This window comes from Phyllopteryx taeniolatus, chromosome 6 (genome assembly GCF_024500385.1).
Source record: "Phyllopteryx taeniolatus isolate TA_2022b chromosome 6, UOR_Ptae_1.2, whole genome shotgun sequence".
NCBI lineage: Eukaryota > Metazoa > Chordata > Actinopteri > Syngnathiformes > Syngnathidae > Phyllopteryx > Phyllopteryx taeniolatus.
This window is the reverse complement of record NC_084507.1, coordinates 6,876,757-6,893,384: the sequence shown is the minus strand read 5'-3', so window position 1 is coordinate 6,893,384 and position 16,628 is coordinate 6,876,757. Positions and strand designations below refer to the sequence as shown.

Below are 16,628 nucleotides of genomic sequence, written 5' to 3'. Positions count from 1 at the left end.
GCATTAATGGTAAAGACAGCTCGAGTGACAAAGAAGGACACTTTGTGAAAGAATGAAAAAGATGACACAAAGATGCATTTGTGTTAGTTTTCATGGAAAAGACATATCAATTCCAAAACGGAATAACCATCTTCAGCAAACATGTTTCAAATCATGAAACTTCAGATCGGAGACTTACCGAAAATAAATGTTGGCACTGTTTGAAAAATATTACTTTAGAATATTTTGTAATTTTTTTCAGTGGTCGACTGGTTAGCACATCTGCCTCGCATTTCTGAGGACTTGGATTCAAATCCAGCCTCACCTGTGTGGAGTTTGCGTGTTGTCCCCATGCCTGCGTGAGTTTTCTCCGGGTACTACGGTTTCCTCCCACATTGCAAAAACATGCATGGTAGGTTAATTGAAGACTCTAAATTGTCCGTAGATGCAAATGGTTGTTTGTCTATTGGCTGGTGACCAGTTCAGGGTACCCTGCCTCTTGCCGAGAATCAGCTGAGAGTCAGCATGCCCGCGACCCGAGTGAGAATAAGTGATATGCAAAATGGATGGATGGACAATAATGACCTTTTGATGGAAAACAACTGCCAATAATTTGAATACTGTCAAATTTGTAAAATTAATTGATTATCAAAGGAAATTCAGTGGGCCATGTCTTTAACATTATTGATGAAATTATATGAAAATGACCCATATCTATGGAGGCAGCCTCCGCCTGCTTCTGGGTCCAGTTTAAATTGATATGAAATCGAGGTCTGTGTACACCCGAGTGCTATTCTTGATTTCTTGTTGGAGTAAAATTCTTCTTATAGCGCTAAAGCAGAGTCAAATACATAAAATTGGACACTTTGCTTGACTGTTTACCTGCAAAACCTTCTCAGCTTGTTATTCTTTTCAAACAGACCCTTTAATCCTAAAGTTCCCCGCTTGTTACATTTCCTTTATGTCAATATGCCACCTAGTTCCGCTGCGGCAGGATGTCAACTTAATGCATCTCCAGGGTTAAGAAAACACAATCTTTGCTGCTGACTGATAGCCTGTCACCGCTCGCACAAAAAGTTTAGAAATTTGATCCACCTGTCATCTCGTTGTTGATTATGAATCCCTTCCTCTCGCGACGAGGCAGCCCATTCAAATGCAGTCGAGCCTTGCCTCCCTCAGCATTTGTTACATGGATGAGAAAGCAAACATTAAATCACTCCAAATGAGGGAGTGAAAGAAAGAAAGAATCCGGCTCATCTTAATGTAAACAACTGGCCCCAGCGGTGAGCCCACCAAAATTGTCTCATTTGTTTAAGAGTAGAGGAAAACGATTTTGTGCTCTGATTTCACTTACACCAGTCATACATGCAGCAGGAATTGAAGCATGGTGATGACCCTTAAGAATATTTTAGCATTTCTTTTATATAAAACATTTAAAAATAATTTAAAAAAATTAACAACAACAAAAACCCTGGCTTCCATGTTGTAGTTTTTTTGTTTGTTTTGCTCCTCTTTTAATCTGAAGATGAGAAGGCAAACAAAAGGACAGACTGTTTCTGTCTCTTTAACCACACAGTGAACTATAGATGACCTTCAGAGTCAAATGTATTCGCTTTGGGGTGGTCACTGGTCAGATTAAGGATCTTTGTGTGTGTGTATGTGTGTGCGTGTGTGTGTGTGTGTGTGCTGGGGGGGTGCAAGAAGCGAGCTAGAGAGAAGGGATTTTTCATGTTCTCCATTACAGTTGTTTGGGTTAGAGGGGTTAACTCAATGAGGCTAAGTAAGTTTGAACTGTGAATCACACCAACAGACTTGTGCATTCACTTATACAAATGTATGGTGTGACTGCATCATGACTTTCGAGAGTAAATGTGGTAAATGTTACCCATTGTACTTTCCCTCTACTTTTGTTCCCAAATAGGAGCTTGAAATGGATTTATTATACTGTTGATTTTCTGTGTTTTGATTGGGTTGTGGTGGCACGGTGACCGACTGGTTAGAGCGTCAGCCTCACAGTTCTGAGGACCCGGGTTCAATCCCCGGCCCCGCCTGTGTGGAGTTTGCATATTCTCCCCGTGCCTGCGTGGGTTTTCTCCGGGCACTCCGGTTTCCTCCCACATCCCAAAAACATGCAATAATTGGAGACTCTAAATTGCCCGTAGGCATGACTGTGAGTGCGAATGGTTGTTTGTTTCTATGTGCCCTGCGATTGGCTGGCAACCAGTTCAGGGTGTACCCCGCCTCCTGCCCGATGACAGCTGGGATAGGCTCCAGCACGCCCGCGACCCTAGTAAGGAGAAGCGGCTCAGAAGATGGATGGATGGATGGATGATTGGGTTGTGATGGAAAGATGGGACTTCAGCTGCTCAAGATGTTTGGGAGTTTTGGCACTTCTGGCCCAGTTGTCCTCGTGGATGGTTCAGCCAAGCGGGCATGCACTTTGAGGGCCACAGCGGGGAAATTGATGGGGCCAGAGAGGCCAGTTGCCTTCAGAGGCTTGTTTGGCTTGAAGGACAAGGGAAAGCATAATGTTTATATATATTTTTCCTCATTGTCATATAGTGTTGTTGTTTGTTACTTGAGGAAGACCATGTTCACACAAACACGGCTATTGTCTTTTTGTCTATTACATTTTGGCCTTTTTTCCCCCCCACACGCAAACTAAGGTATTTCTTGTTCAAAATTGAGCTCTTGAAAAACCTAGGGTGATTCTCCCTCTCTGTCTTAAGCCATTCTGTGTACATGAGGAAATGGCTTGTGTGTTGTTTGAAATGTGTGACATTATCACATCTACAAAAACTTTATTTTACAATAGAATATGTGGACGTCATTGTCTTAGGTATGCTAAATTAATTTCACACAATGACCCAATGCAAGTGTGACTTAAAACATCCATCCATCCTTAGTCTGTACCGCCTTAACCTCACAAGGGTTGCGGGCGTGCTGGAGCCAATCCCAGCTATCTTCAGTCGTCAGCCAATCGCAGGGCATAAACAAACAACCATTCGCGCACACATTCACAACTATGGACAATTTAGAGTATGTCAATCAACCAACCACGCATTTTTTTGGGATGTGGGAAGAAACTGGAGTGCCCAGAGAAAACCCACGCAGGCACGGGGAGAACATGCAAATGCCACACAGGCGGGGCCGGCATTAGAACCCCGGTCCTCAGAACTGTGAAGCAGATGTGCTAACCAGTCGTCCACCGTGCCGCGGTGACTTAAAACATCCATCCATCCATCCATTTTCTGAGCCACTTCTCCTCACTAGGGTTGCGGGCGTGCTGGAGCCTATCCCAGCTGTCATCGGGCAGGAGGCGGGGTACACCCTGAACTGGTTGCCAGCCAATCGCAGGGCACATAGAAACAAACAACCATTCGCACTCACAGTCATGCCTACTGGCAATTTAGAGTCTCCAATTAATGCATGTTTTTGGGATGTGGGAGGAAACCGGAGTGCCCGGAGAAAACCCACGCAGGCACGGGGAGAACATGCAAACTCCACACAGGCGGGGCCGGGGATTGAGCCCGGGTCCTCAGAACTGTGAGGCTGACGCTCTTACCAGTCGGTCACCGTGCCGCCACTTAAAACATGCAAGGGCAAATAAAACAATGTTCATTAGTGGTGGGAGGTAACCACGGGTCCTCAGAACTGAGGTAGATTTCCTAACCAGTTGTCCACCGTGCTGCCACGTTTATTGAAGTTTTAATTTTACTGTAAAATATTTTATTTGGATTTTTTTGTCAATAAAAGTAATATGGTAACAGCAATGTGTGGTAGGGTGGCACACTAGACCCTTTATTGTCCAGCCAGCACTGTAGGCAATGCACTTGAGACAATTGTATTTTCATGTAGAAAGAGAATGTTTAATTCTTTACATTCTGTTTAGTTATGTTATAATTATGTTTTCATATGGTATAACACTAGCGAGTGCTAGTTTTAGCAGTTAAGGACTTTGTTTTTGGCAGATTATTTCTTTGTTGTAACCATTTTTCTTGGCAATGAATCTTATACAGTTGGAAAGCGAATTCATTTCCCTTTTAAATTGTGCCAAATAGTCTAAGGAACATGCCTTTATTTGTTGGACGAGCAGCAGAGAAGGGGATGTGGGTTGCGCCCATGAAAGATTTTCCAAATCTTCTCTGCCAATGCCAAACAGCTTATTTTGCTGTTGCCATTGACTTCGTTTGGTGGCAAAGTCAATTAAAAAAGGGAGAATATTTGATACAGCTCTTGTATTGGTTATCGTTTGTACATACTGTGGAAGTATGTGAGCAAACATGACAAAAGACAGGGTTCCATCCTGCACTTGAATCAATCAAGCAGTTTAATATGTACCTCAGTTCATACTTTCAATTCCCATGTATTCCAAATGTCTTTAAATATATATATATATTCCAAATGTCTTTATATTGTGTGTATATACAACCCCAATTCCAATGAAGTTGGGACGTTGTGTTAAACATAAATAAAAACAGAATACAATGATTTGCAAATCATGTTCAACCTATATTTAATTAATTACACTACAAACACAAGATATTTAAAGTTCAAACATACAAATTTTATTGTTTTTAGGAAATAATCATTAACTTAGAATTTTATGGCTGCAACACATGCCAAAAAAGCTGGGACAGGTGGCAAAAAAGACTGAGAAAGTTGAGGAATGCTCATCAAACACCTGTTTGGAACATCCCACAGGTGAACAGGCTAATTGGGAACAGGTGGGGGCCATGAATGGGTAGAAAAGGAGCTTCCCTGAATTGCTCAGTCATTCACAAGCAAAGAAGGGGCTAGGTTCACCTCTTTGTGAACTAGTGCGCGAGAAAATAGTCGAACAGTTTAATGACAATGTTCCTCAACGTACAATTGCAAGGAATTTAGGGATTTCATCACGTACCGTCCATAATATCATCAAAAGGTTCAGAGACTCTGGAGAAATCACTGCATGGAAGCGGCAAGGCCGAAAACCAACATTGAATGCTCAGGCGGCACTGCATCAAAAACCGACATCAATGTGTAAAGGATATCACCATATGGGCTCAGGAACACTTCAGAAAACCAATGTCAGTAAATACAGTTTGGCGCTACATCCGTAACTGCGACTTGAAACTCTAGTGTGCAAAGCAAAAGCCATTTGTCAACAACACCCAGAAACGCCGCCGGTTTCTCTGGGCCCGAGCTCATCTAAGATGGACTGATGAAAAGTGGAAAAGTGTTCTGTGGTCCGACGAGTCCACATTTCAAATTGTTTTGGGAAATTGTGGACGTCGTTTCTTCCGGGCCAAAGAGGAAAAGAACCATCCGGACTGTTATGGACGCAAAGTTCAAAAGCTAGCATCTGTGATGGTATGAGGCTGTGTTAGTGCCAATGGCATGGGTAACTTACACATCTGTGAAGGCACCATTAATGCTGACAGGTCCATACAGGTTTTGGACAAACATATGTTGCCATCCAAGCAACGTCTTTTTCATGGAAGCCCCTACTTTTTTCAGCAAGACAATGCCAAACCACATTCTGCATGTGTTACAACAGGCTTCGTAGTAAAAGAGTGCGGGTCCGCGACTGGCCTGCCTGCAGTCTAGACCTGTCTCCCATTGTAAATGTGTGGCGCATTATGAAGCATAACATACGACAACGGGGACCCCGGACTGTTGAACAGCTGAAGCTGTACATCAAGCAAGAATGGGAAAGAATTCCACCTACAAAGTTTCAACAATTAGTGTCCTCAGTTCCCAAACGTTTATTGAATGTTGTTAAAAGAAAAGGTGATGTAACACAGTGGTAAACATGACCCTGTCCCAGCTTTTTTGGAACGTGTTGCAGCCATAAAATTCCAAGTTTGTGATTATTTGCTAAAAACAATAAGGTTTATCAGTTTGAACATTAAATATCTTGTCTTTGTAGTGTATTCAATTAAATATAGGTTGAACATGATTTGCAAATCATTGTATTCTGTTTTTATTTATGTTTAACACAACGTCCCAACTTCATTGGAATAGGGGTTTTGTATTATATTTTGTGTTTTCTTTCTTGACAAATTTAAGCCACCTGAAAAGGCACAATCACTCAAGGGAGAGAGAAATTTCAATTTAATTAAAATATCTATTAATTCATAATTAAATTCTACTTCAATATTACTGCTACTTCTACTGATAATCTACTGTTACTTGTAATAATAGACATTAGAGTATATTAGAGTATATTCTTATCCATAAAAAAGATGAAGGAGAATAGTTCCTTAGCAAACAGCAACACCGTCTGTTTCAACCCTCTTTTGAGATTCTGCATGCTCCACCATAATAGACAGTGCTCATGCACAGCAGCTCCCATTGGGAAAAAGGAAAATGTAAGAGATCAGGTAAGACCAGTAGAGAAGGTGGGGGAAAACGCCAAAGTAGTCCCTTTAACTTTTGAAAGACTTTTTCAGCATTTGTTCTGCACACTTACCTACGCAAACTCCAAGGGGCCTCAGTGACTGGGGTCCCATTTCAAACCCAGCGTGGCGCCGGAGAGCTCCTCAGCTGTAAAATGAGAGCGCCGGAGCGCAGTGTGAAAATGGATTAGCCTTGCTGAGATAAGGGGAGCCCTCAGCGAGCACTGCACACTTTCGGTGGGGAAAAAGAACTGCTGTACAAATTGTTTTTGGTACATTAAGTACCTGTTACTTTATTTCACAGATGGAAAACAATAACACAGGCTCTGGGGTTGGAACCACCACTGTATTGAGGAATTTGAAAGGTTCACACATCCCCACCCCTCCAGAGTTTGCCCCTTTTTCTTAATACGCAAAGTGATTTTTACTGAGGGCTTGCGACTGAGAGTATTCAACAGATTGACAAACATAACATATGATGATAAATGACTGACAGCCAGGTTGGCTGCCAACAGGCTACTGAGGGAAATCATCCCAAATATCCACGTTAATAGAAATAGAGCAAAAAAAGGTGAATTTTCCTACTCAGCAAACTGTGCAGGGATTTTTCATTAATAGCGTTGCTGCTGCGCCAAGCCCCCTAAATTAAATGAGTGTGTCAGATCCTAGATGATTTATACATTTGGACTGATCTAACAGCTCTGTGGAACAGCTATGACACCCTGACAAGTCAACAATGGATATGAAAAATGAGCCAATACCGCACCACTAAATTTGAGACTTTCAAAGCCAAATGCAGGCATAGTATCTGAAACACTAAGATAGCTGCAACATAATGAAAATAAAGTAGGAAAACGCACAGTTTTAGCTAAATCATTCAGTGTTTATATGAAAGGAGTGATGGAGATAAATTGTTCCAAGTGGACGCGACACTGTTTTGCTTTACTGATGTTTTTTTTTTTTTTTTTTTTTTTGTCACTGCATGAAGAGAACGCCACATTAGCGCTACATGAGAGACTCACGCCTTCGACTCAATAGAAAAGGTCATTTCAAGTCAATGGTTTAAATACCTAATTTATGTGTCAAACAAATTAGAAACGTGTATGGACGGTGTAACACACACACACAGACGTACTCGCACACACACACACACACACACACACACACATTTAGGTTATACTACAAAAAGAAGCTTGAGGAGACTGAAACTGAAGTCAGCATTTCTTCCTTGAAGATGTGACACAAGCTGTGTTTATAATAATGTTGTGTGGAAGGCAATCGGCCGCACTCACTTGTTTGGTGAAGTGATAAAAACCAACAATTGTGAACTAAAGCATTTTTTTGCTTTTCTTTGTATTGTCCTCTTAGCGTCTCATTCTCTGTCTGATGAAAAACTGCACTCAGTGTTCCTCAGAGCTCAGCAGATTTAGAGGAAACAATTACCAGTCCGGTGATCTCTGCTTCTCCAGCCCCACCGATAAACGCAGAGTGCCCTAAGGTATGGTCAGAAAATGATACAGTTTTAAACGGGTCAAATTTCATTGCTTTCCACTCCCCCCCCCCCCCCCCCCCCCCACACACACTCCTCATTCTCCCCATTCCCCTTCGCACCCTCTGAGGTTTTATTTCACAAAAGTGTGGACACATTTTTTTGTCGATGAAGGCAAAAAAAAAACAGAGAGAGACAATAAAGAATATGAAAAGCCCATTTTCACAGAACATTAGACATCACAAAACAACCCAAAGCTATGATTGGATATATCAAAACTGACAAGTAAAAGTTGATTGCTGGTGGCCACTGATTGAGCTATATTTCATTGGGAGAGCACAGCATCATTGTAGTCTTCACATTATAGGAAACCAACAGCAGAACAGCTGTTAATACAAACAAACTGAGAAGAAACAGTCCTATTGGCTTTAGTTTGTAACTTTTTTTTGTAAATACGTAACATTATGTTCAAGTTATAACATCTAGAATAGATGATGAATGGATTTCTGGTTGCATGAAGGCTGTTTGGTCAGGCTTTGAAGTATGACACAAATATTTTTTTAAATCACATTTTATTGTAAAAGAAAGAAATATGTGTATATATATATATATATATATATATATATATATATATATATATATATATATATATATATATATTCAACGTGCCTGTGTGAATAACCAACCCATTTACTAATATGATATACTGTACTGATATGATGTACAACCCCAATTCCAATGAAGTTGCGACGCTGTGTTAAACATAAATAAAAACAGAATACAATGATTTGCAAAACATGTTCAACCTATATTTAATTGAATACACTACAAAGACAAGATACTTAATGTTCAAACTGATAAACTTTCTTGTTTTTAGCAAATATTCATTAACTTTGAATTTTATGGCTGCAAGACGTTCCAAAAAGGCTGGGACAGGGTCATGTTTACAACTGTGAGACATCACCTTTTCTTTTAACAACATTCGATAAACGTTTGGGAACTGAGGACACTAATTGTTGAAGCTTTGTAGGTGGAATTTTTTCCCATTCTTGCTTGATGTACAGCTTCAGCTGTTCCACAGTCCGAGGTCTCCGTTGTCATATTTTACACTTCATAATGCGCCACACATTTTCAATGGGAGACAAGTCTGGACTGCAGGCAGGCCAGTCTAGTACCCGCACTCCTTTACTACGAAGCCACGCTGTTGTAACACGTGTGGTTTGCCATTGTCTTGCTAAAATAAGCAGGGGCGTCCATGAAAAAGACGTGTCTTCACAGAGGTGTAAGTTAGCCATGCCATTGGCACTAACACAGTCCCATGCCATCACAGATGCTGGCTTTTGAACTTTGCATCCATAACACTCCGGATGGTTCTTCTGCTCTTTGGCCAGGAGGACACGACGTCCACAATTTCCAAAAACAATTTTAGGAAATTCGTCGGACCACAGAACACTTTTCCACTTTGCATCAGTCCATTTTACATGAGCTCGGGCCCAGAGAAGCTGGCAGCGTTTCTGGGTGTTGTTGATAAATGGCTTTTGCTTTGCACACTAGAGTTTCAAGTTGCAGTTACGGATGTAGCGCCAAACTGTATTTACTGACATTGGTTTTCTGAAGTGTTCCTGATCCCATGTGGTGATATCCTTTACACATTGATGTCGGTTTTTGATGCAGTGCCGCCTGAGGGATCGAAGGTCACGGGCATTCAATGTTGGTTTTCGGCCTTGCCGCTTCCATGCAGTGATTTCTCCAGATTCTCTGAACCTTTAGATGATATTATGAACCGTAGAGGATGAAATCCCTAAATTCCTTGCAATTGTGCGTTGAGGAACATTGTCCTTAAACTGTTCGACTATTTTCTCACGCACTTGTTCACAAAGAGGTGAACCTCGCCCCATCTTTGCTTGTAAATGACTGAGCAATTCAGGGAAGCTCCTTTTATACCCAATCATGGCACCCACCTGTTACCAATTAGCCTGTTCACCTGTGGGATGTTCCAAACAGGTGTTTGATGAGCATTCCTCAACCTTCTCAGTCCTTTTTGACACCTGTCCCAGCTTTTTTGGAACGTGTTGCAGCCATAAAATTCTAAGTTAATAATTATTTGCTAAAAACTGAAAAGTTTATCAGTTTGAACATTAAATATCTTGTCTTTGTACTGTATTCAATTAAATATAAGTTGAACATGATTTGCAAATCATTGTATTCTGTTTTTATTTATGTTTAACGCAACGTCCCAACTTCATTGGAATTGGGGTTGTACATGAATAGGCGGGGGAGTACTAGACAGGGCAAAAGAAATTGAAGGAATTGAGGCAAAATAGCGTGCACTACTACAACAGTGTCGTTGATCCAATCTTAACTAGTTAGTAGCCTGAAAAAGAACAAGACATCTCCTAAGGCTTGCTTGGCAGACCTTCACTGGCACAACTTTTACAGGCAGCATGTTATAAAATATGTGCTATATTTGGTTTAAGTCTCGAAATTAACTTGGCTAGTCCAAAAACATACATATCCACTTCTTAATGATTATTTGCTAAAAACAATAAAGTTTATCAGTTTGAACATTAAATATCTTGTCTTTGCAGTGTATTCAATTAAATATAGGTTGAACATGATTTGCAAATCATTGTATTCTGTTTCTATTTATGTTTAACACGTCCCAACTCCATTGCAATTGGGGTTGTATGATATTTGTTTTTTCTTAATGTATGTTGAAATATGAAGTTTTCATTTTACATTGTAGATACGAAAGACCGGTTATAGGTATTGTACTGAACAGTTAAAGGTAAAGCAGTGATGTCATGAAGCAAAAAAAGTGAATCTAATGGCTAGAAAGGTGCCCTCTGCAGGTTTTCTGGATTCTATTTGTAAATGTCACATTTAGTTATGATGGACACCCAGTGATATGATCATTTGTTATTTGTGTCTTTATCCCCCACAAGTGAGCGGGAGAGACGGTGAAAACAAAGGGGATGAAAAATATGAGAGATGCTGACAAGGAATGAAACGCTTGAGCTGTAGAGAAGGCCAAGTGGAGCAAAAGCAGCGCAGGCCGCGAGTGATTGAATGATCCCATTCTGGGTTCTTTGTTAGACACTAGGCAGCGATGTATGAAGATTGATACACAAGTGCTCCACTCGCTTTGTTGGATCATCAAACGGATTGATATTATACTCCAGCCAAGGATGAAGACAAAGTAAGTGTTATCATACTCAATACTGGGGCTTGTCAGAGGCGGGAAATCATCCAGTGTCACTGGTTATGGGAGCATTTCGCAGACTGTCATGTGAATTTATCTGCGAGATGAGGAGCTCTGGTGGCAGCGTGCAACTGATGGCGGAAGCCCTGGCTGGCCTGTAACGATCTTAGCTAAAGATTGAATTACAACATCATGCTATGAACTACATTTATTTCACCACTATCGTGTTTGTCCCTCGTAGACAGTAAACCCCCAATCTTCTTATCAAGTTTCCATGTATTGTCCCTCTAATAATAGTATTCACATTGATATCATTATTTCGATAAGAGAGATTACAGAAAATGATATGCACCCCCTAATGTTGCTTTAGGCTGTGCATCATTCATGAGTCCTGGCAGCAGCAAGTGCAAAGTGATTGGATTAATGAACAGGTCTTTCAGGTGTTTGGTTCTTTCTTCAGAGCTGTTTAACAAGCGAAAATTAAAAAAAAATTACTTATGCCTGGATCACACTCAGGGATGTCAAACAGGAGGGTAAAAGGGGACAACTGTCCCAGGACCCTGAGGAATTTGGGGACCCCAGCCTGACTGGCCGGAGGTCACAATTCAATGGTGGGAGGTGTCATCTGCAGTGAGAGTTTACAGAACAGTTCTGGCAGCCAATTGTGATATTCACCAAAAAAGCAGTGTTATTAAAAAAAAAAAAATCAATTGGTCCAAATCATCATGAGGTGAACAAGGATGTCATGGGAATTTTGTATGTAACTTTGCCACTTGAAAAAAAAAGAAAAAAAGAAAAACTATGAATATATTTTTTTAATTTTACTGCTGCATTAATACAAAACACTAGTAATTTGAATTTTACATGTCAGGAAATTGACGAGTCTTTGTGTACAAAGCCAGGGTAAGTACTGTATCTTTATCATTCATTCGAGAGCAAGACAGTCTTCTCTGTATGGCATGTCATTGTGGCTTGTATTATATCATTTGTTTTACTATCTATATGCACAAAAGCTAACACAGACACCCACGCTCCAACAACACTTCAACAACAAGGATACTTGAGCCACAAGGTGTTTGCTGTGATTTGGCCTTGTTAAGCTGTTAACCCAGAACAGAGAGGATTGCTTCTGTTGGGAAGTGTCTGCGTGTGCGTGCGTGTGTGTGTGTGTGTGTATACTATGTGTATACTATCTATGTACTATGTGTGTACTATTGTTCATGTGTTTGTGTAGGCGATGGAAGAAGGAGGAGGGGGTGTCCTAGCTTTGAGTTAAGGGGTCTATCAAGGGACAAACTTATTTGGCACCACAAAGCCACATGATCCATCTCCCTTTTTAGCTGGTGTCAAGACCAGTTTATGTGATGATGATTTGATGCTTGGACACCGGGTCTACTACTTCTCGCCTCAGATTGAGCTATGATAGAAGCGTTGGGACCACTGTGCTGTCCCTCCGCTCATTGTCACACAATGACAAATCCCATTCAAAAAATAACATGCTCACTTTCTAATAACTAAAATTTTTATGTCATAATATTATTATGATTTAAAGGTTGCGATTGGCTTGATTAGTGGTTTGGATGATTGATATGTTCTCAGTAACAAGAAAGTAACGAGTCATATTGGCAATTTTAAATTGTATTATTTTTTTTTTAGAAATGGCCAAGAGCCTCATTGGCTTAGGGAAGAACTATACACAGACACAACACGGACCTCCACCTCATGCTGGTCACCACCCGAGTTGCTCACTGCTGTGAGATGGCATTCGACTCCTCAACCAGGAGAGTTGATGTGAATCTGCCAAGTTCCAACATGATTGTGTTGCTCACAGCACATTCAACAACCACAGACATAAATGACATCCTGATTCGTTGGAGCTAAAACCAAATGATCATTTTAACAGGGCTCGTGGTATCATGGAAACAGAGAAGGAAGGAAAAAGGAGGTTGCAAATAAATAATTGATACTTGGCCCGTTGATGTTGACTTCCCAGTATCCTTAGTGGCAATTGTAAATCGTCTTATCTAATTACACGTTCTATGATTAATGTTAGCTGTTGTTTGTTTGCCCGTAATGTAATAATAGTTGTGTGTGTGTGTGTGTTTACTTACTTGTGTATCTTTTTTTTAATGTATTTTTTTTTGGTGTAGTGATTGCAAGTGGCTACTGGTTGTTGGTTGCGCAAATATAAATCCTTTTCCTTGACTTTTTGCGAGGCAACATTGCCGTAATGCAGTTGAAAGTAACGAGTGCACTGAACCCTGTGTAACGGAGTAAGAGTAGCGTTCATTCTTAGGAAAAAATACTTCTGTATTAGTAAAACGTATGTTGCATTGGAACTACGCTGAGAAGTAAAATTTTTCAAAAAGGTTACTCAAATAGATTTAATGGAGTAAATGTAGCGTGCTGTCTTGTAAATAATGCCACTGCCTTAATCATTTAATGGAGAGGTGCTTGGCTGACGACTAAAATGCCAATATATAAAATATAAAGTAATGAACGGTATTATATTCTTCATCTGATGCAAGGGCTAATGCTGACAGCCTCTGGCTAACATGCTGTTGAAAAATAAAGCACACTCAGTCATCATAGTTATAGTATTGTGCAATTACATGTGGCTTTTAAACAGTCTATGCTGTGTTTGTGATAGGCCATTCAATTGTGTAATAACTCTGTCCCCTGGACAATGGGCAGGGAGGCTGTGTGTGTTTAAATGAGAGGGTTCTGCTACATTAGCTTCATAACACCATAATCCTCTCTCCATAAAACATTACATGCACTGCAACATTTCTGATTTATGGGGGTTAGAGAATCAATGAGGAAAAAATTATGCTCGCAAAAATGTCCCTGGGACAATATTGAGCAGATTATAATTGTGATTTCTTTCAAGTGGCTGTTAGCCAGATGATGAATGAGAGCCAACCTTCCACTCAGCCTAGCACTGCAGAGAGTCTTTAATATGACAATTAAGTCATATCTCATATATTTCATTGCATCATCCTCTCAATAGCTTATATTTTATTTCCTCTCTCTATTCTTTTAGAATTCTGCTTTTATCTTTGGCTATCTTTTTTTCATATCTTTCCATCTCCATGCAGTTTTTGCACAGATTAAATGGGACTCCACTTTACTTCATCTCACAGCACTTACTTATGTTTTATGACACACAGTAAATCAGTTTTATGCTGTTATTGATTCCCACTTCTTGATATTACTCTCTTGTTTAAATCGACACAACCCATTTTGCCTTTTGTCCTCAAATTCTCACCACTCTTGTCTTGCCGTGACCTTGCGTGGATGACTAAGAAAGAGAAAGTACTAAAGAAGGGGGGTGTATCTATATATATGTGCATTTTCTTTTATTTGTATTTGCGTCTGCGTTTGTGTGTGTTTGGGTGTGTGCATGCGTGTGTCTGTTGTATGACGAACACATCAGACACAGTTTAAATATGATAATTCCATAAATATTTTGTGGATATAGACACAAACAAGAACCTCATAGGTGCAGCATTTAGCATACACATTTTCAGGTCACTGGTAGTGCAGTGGTACACACTGCTGACTTATGTGCAGCCAGTGTGGGATCACTACTCGCACAGTGACTTTAGGTATGAAGGGTTGTTTGTACACTAAGAGGGGTGTCAAACCCATTTTTGTTGCGGGCCATATCCTAGTTATGGTTACCCTTGAAGGGCCGTTATGACTGTGAATCCATATAAATGTATGATCGCCTCATATTCTACACAACAAATTGATGATTAACTAATTTTGAAATCACAAGCCACTAAAAAATTGTCCAACTATTATTCAGTTGCTTTTGAAAGGGGGATTGGTCACAAAATATATATATTTTTAAATAACTCAATGTTATTATAAGTGAAGACAATTTGCAATTTTAGTATTTTCGGAAGAAAGATGAAGTTGGACTACAGTATATGTGCCCTGTGATTGACAGCAATCCAGGGTCTAGTTTGCCTCACCTCACAGTCTTGTGGGATGGGTTCGCTATACAACCCTGTACAGAATGGTAGGAAATGGATGAATATATTTTGTCTCAAAATTTGACCCTTCTTTAAGGGTTTTTATTTAATTTTTGGTTTTGAATGATTTTCTTTTCCTCTGGAGAATCTCTGTTGTGTCTATTATGCTTGGAATAATTGTTATTTTGAGTTGCTTTCATTAAGTTGTTGAAATAAAAGAAAACATGCTTTGCAGAGATTTATCATTCACCTTCGTTATAAGTGGCAATACTCCTGGCATTTGTATTTATTCACAAGAGTGTCTGTAAACTGTGCCAACATGATTGAAGGCCAAAATGGTCTTTTATTGTGTCACAGGATGCGACTGCAATAGACTAAAACGCAAGTGCAAATAATCAGTAAATAACAAAATAATGAACAAAAACAGTATGGAAATGTTTGCTGTGCGTCCAACAAAACCAATGCTAATTAGAGAAAGAAAAAAAAAAAGATGAACATCAATGAACATGAATCCTAGGCCTGCTTCACAGATGACTAATATATTGCTTTAAGGAAAAATACGTAACTGGTAAGCGCAGGGGGTTCAATGGAAATAGAGCTGGCTTGATCGCAATCAATTTGTCCCCCCGTCTGTTGGCAGGAGCCCAGGCTTTGAGTCCCATTGCCCAGAGTTGGCTCCAACAGGGCTGCCAGCAAGGAGCAGCATCAATGTGACCATTTAGAGAGAGATGTGTGCAGATGCAGTAGGAAGGTCAGGCCATTGTGTGGCCCTCTTCCCTCTTGCCTCTCTCTTCAAGCCTCTAAGACGCTGTCCACATCAAAGTTGTTATTGAGGCCCCCCTAATCGGAAATCCCGGTTTGGCAAGGAGGTAAAGTCCTGAAGAAAAGAATGAGGTCCTTGACCCATCAGGGGGACTTGTGAGGAGTTAAGAAGATTAATTATTGCAGGGCTTTAACCCCCCCAAAAATATACAAATATTACAGGAGAACAATGACAAGGCCAATTCACTTTGTATAGTTATTTACATGTCATTGTTGCTATTTGTTGTAATATTTCGTTATATTATTTTACAATCCATTGAAAAGCTTTCAATATTACCAGAAGTGGCCTATCGCGCGGTCGGTCAGCTGTGGACGTTCATTTATACAAAACAAATTACAGGAAAGTAAAAGACAACTTAAAAGCATTTTAAAACAAAGAAATGTATAATGTAAATATTAGTAACAAAATTAAAAAATCGATATATATATTGATTGCCTGACACTCAAACATAAATTCCCGGATTGTTATTTTGTTATTAATATTTACATTATATTTACTTTTAAAATGCTTTTAAGCCTTCTTTTACTTGTTTTTATCGTTGTTTTAAAATGCATTTAATCATGTAAAGTACATTGAGTTACCTTGTGCACTCTACGAATAATATATGTATAATATATAAATATCTGAGAAAGCATGATAAATAAAGCCAGCAAATGAACAAATCATTGATAACTGGAGGTCTTCAGAGTGTGGTATCAGTACCCTCTTTTTTTTCAGAACAGTTTACTAAATGATTAGGATTTGTTTCTTCACATTTGAGAGAAGAAAAAATATA

General features: G+C 39.8%; 1 long non-coding RNA gene across 3 annotated transcripts in view; it reads right to left on the bottom strand.

Moving 5' to 3' along the window:
* The window catches only part of LOC133479998 (uncharacterized), a 107,394-nt gene that overhangs the window by 14,112 nt on the left and 76,654 nt on the right, over positions 1-16,628 (bottom strand). For 2 of the 3 annotated variants that reach the window (XR_009789138.1, XR_009789136.1), the window contains 3 exons: positions 7,803-7,852; positions 6,434-6,507; positions 1,075-1,153 (listed from right to left, as the gene is read on the bottom strand). This is a non-coding gene — a long non-coding RNA (uncharacterized LOC133479998). The remainder of the gene's footprint in view (positions 1-1,074; positions 1,154-6,433; positions 6,508-7,802; positions 7,853-16,628) is intronic. The other variant, XR_009789137.1, reaches the window with a different exon arrangement.